The sequence below is a fragment of the Hylobates moloch genome, unplaced genomic scaffold (genome assembly GCF_009828535.3).
Source record: "Hylobates moloch isolate HMO894 unplaced genomic scaffold, HMol_V3 SCAFFOLD_798, whole genome shotgun sequence".
Classification (NCBI taxonomy): Eukaryota; Metazoa; Chordata; class Mammalia; order Primates; family Hylobatidae; genus Hylobates; species Hylobates moloch.
Window position 1 is genome coordinate 3,966 of NW_026653073.1, and position 3,285 is coordinate 7,250.

Genomic DNA, 3,285 nt, shown 5'->3' on the forward strand with positions numbered 1-3,285 from the left:
CAAATAGATGAAAAAATGTTCAACACCACTAATCAGCAGGGAAATGCTAATCAAAGCCACAATGAGGCAACATCTCACCCCAGTTAGGATGGCTATTATAGAAGAGACAAAAATAAATGCTGGCAAAGATGTGAAGAAAAGGGACTTTTTTTTTTTTTTGACAGTCTCATTCTCCGTCCAGGCTGGAGTGCAGTGGTGGTGTAATCTGGTTCCCTCTGCTTCTAGGGTTCAAATAGTTCTCCTGCCTCAGCCTCCTGAGTAGCTGGGGAAAAAGGAACTCTCATACACTGTTGGTAGGAATGTATATTAGTGCAGCCAGTATGGAGAACAGTATTGAAAAGCCTCAAGCAATCCCACTACTGGGAATTTATCCAAAGGAAAGAAAAGCATTATATTGGAGAGCCATCGGCATCCCCATGTTTATTCCAACAGTATTCACAATAGCCAATTGAGTGTTGATACCGTGGGTCTGAGTGAAGCTGAGGGTGGAAGAAACACAGGGTGAAGGAGCGGGATAGTTTGCCCCTTCAAGGACTGACAGGAAATAACACAAAAGTGGGGGTGGGGGTGGGAGGAATAAAGTCCACCTTCTGAGTAAAGCAAAGCAAAGTGTTCTCAGCCAATCCAAGTGGCGCCTGTAAATACCATTATCTAGAGAAAATACGATTAAAGAAGTGGCTCTTGTGTGTAGGAAGGTAAGAAGTTTCTGGATATTTGTACTGAGTAGGAATCAAGATTTCTGGGTAGAGAAGCTAGCAGAAAATCAGCATCTGGTCCAGGAAAAAAAAAGAAAGAAAGAAAAGTTCTCTGAATTTTTCTGCTTGAATTCCATGAACTCAAAATTGTAATTTAGTCTTTAAACATAATAGTGAGTCATAATATTGCCTACGTATACGAGGTAGAAAATGTTGTTTTACCTATCTTACCAATGGGGAAAAAGTGGCTCATATAGAAGCCTAGACTTCCAACTAACCTTTCAGGCTACTTAGCCTCAAATCCATTCCACTAAAATACAAGTGTGTGCTCTAAATAGAAAGCAGAAGGATGGTTACCAGAGGCTGAGGTGGGAGAAGGGGAGGAAGGGAGTGGGAGCCTGTTGATGAAAGGGTACAAAATTTCAGATATGGTAGGAACAGGTTTTGAGATCTATTGCACAGCAGAGTGACTGTAGTCAATAATAATGTACTACATACTTCAAAATAATAGTAAATTTCATGTCTCACCATAAAAAATGATGGGTAATTGAGGTGATGGATAGGCTCATTAGCTTGATTTAATCATGCCACCTTATATGTATATATGTGTGTGTGTGTGTATCTCACATTGCACCCTATAAATGTATACAATTATGGTTTATCAATCAAAAATATTTATATAAATTTTTTAAATATCTGTATGCTAATAGAGATATTACAATCAGTGCCCATAGAGGAAGAAGGAGGATGTTGGATGAGTCTCTTTTCTTCTGATCCAAGTGACTCTGCATGAAGCTTAAAAAAGTCAATTACCTCCTTTCCTTTTTTCTAAGTAGCTCTGTTGAGGTATAGGTGACCTTCAATAAACTCCACATACTTAAAACTGCACAATTTGAGAAGTTTTGACATATATAAATATATGCATGTAAGACCACCACCATAATCAAGATAATAAACATCAATCACCTAAAAATTTCCTTGTGCCACTTTTTGTTTTGTTTAAGACGGGATCTTGTCATGTTGCCCAGGCTGTTCTCAAACTCCTGGGTGCAATTAATCCTCCTGCCTCAGCCTTCCACAATGCTGGGATTACAGGCCTGAGCTACTGTGCTCGGCCTCCTTATGCCACTTTTGTAATCCCACCCTCCTGACCTTCCCTGCTGCTTCTCTCCAAGCAACCACTGATCTGCTTTCTGTCACTATAGATAAGTCTGCATTGTCTAGAATGTTATATAAATGGGTCATAGAGTATACGCTTGTTGTTTTTGTCTGGCTTCTTTCACTCAATATTTGTTATGAGATTTGTCCTTGTTATGTGCATACATTTTTATTGCAAAATAGTGTTTGATTGTCTGACTATATCAGTTTGTTTAACCTTTTATAGTACTTGTTAATGGAAATCTTTGTTGTTTCCAGTTTGAGGGTATAATTGTTTGTTTGTTTGTTTGTTTGTTTTGAGATGAAGTCTCACTCTGTCACCCAGGCTGGAGTGCAATGGCATGATCTCGGCTCACTGCAACCTCTGCCTCCCAGGTTCAAGCGATTCTCCTGCCTCAGGCTCCCAAGTAGCTTGGATTACAGGTATGCACCACCCCGCCCGGCTAATTTTTGTATTTTTAATGGAGACAGGGTTTCATCATGTTGGCCAGGCTGGTCTCAGACTCCCGGCCTCAGGTGATCCACCCTCCTCGGCCTCTCAACGTGTTAGGTGGCATGAGCCACCAAGCCCGGCCTGAGGGTGTAATTTTTAAAAAGCTTCTGTGAACACTCATGTACAAGTCTTTATATGGACATATGCTTTTGTTTCTCTTGAGTAATACCTAGGAATGAAATGGCTGGACCATCTTTTAATATGTAGTGCTAAAAATTTCCCTCTCAAGTACTGCTTTACTTGCATTCCATACACTTTCATATGTTGTGTTTTCACTTTAAAACACTTCCTGATTTCTCTTTAGATATCCTCTGTGAGTCATAGGTTATTTAAAATATGTTATTTGGCTTCCAAATAATTGGGAATTTTTCAGATATCTTTCTGTTACTGATTTCTAATTTAATTCCATTGTGCTCAGAAAATGTATTTTGTGTAATTTGAACCATTTCAAAATTGGTTAGTTTTATGCCCCTGAATATGAACTATCCTGTTAAATATTTTCTGTAATGTTGAAAAAAAATGCACGATCTGCTGTTGTTGGTTGACAGTGTTGCACCATCTTATATGTTTCTATTGATTTTATGTCTACTTTTTCTATCAACTGTTGACAGAGAAGTTTAAAAATCCATTATAATTAGAAACATGTTCAATTCTTCTTGCAGTTGTATCAGAGTCTGCTTTATGTATATTGAAAGTTTGTTCATAGGTGCATAAATGTTTAGGATGATTATGTCCTCTCGATAAGTTGATCACTTTATGATTCTAAAATGACCTAATTTTGTCACTGCTAATATTCTTTGCTCTTAAATATACTTTCTTTAATGTATTAATAACTACTCCCACTTTTTTCACTAGTGTTATCAAGTTACATCTTTTTTTCTATTCTTTTCCTTTTAACCAATTTGTTTTTATAGTTAAAGTTCATTTCTTATATGGCAT

General features: G+C 37.7%; 1 non-coding gene across 1 annotated transcript; it reads left to right on the forward strand.

Annotated features, from left to right (window-relative positions):
- Positions 1–435: 435 nt before the first annotated feature.
- Positions 436–477, forward strand: LOC116464482 (small nucleolar RNA SNORD56). Its single transcript, XR_004246927.1, has one exon. It is a non-coding gene; the product is annotated as a small nucleolar RNA SNORD56 (small nucleolar RNA).
- The last annotated feature ends 2,808 nt before the right edge of the window (positions 478–3,285 follow it).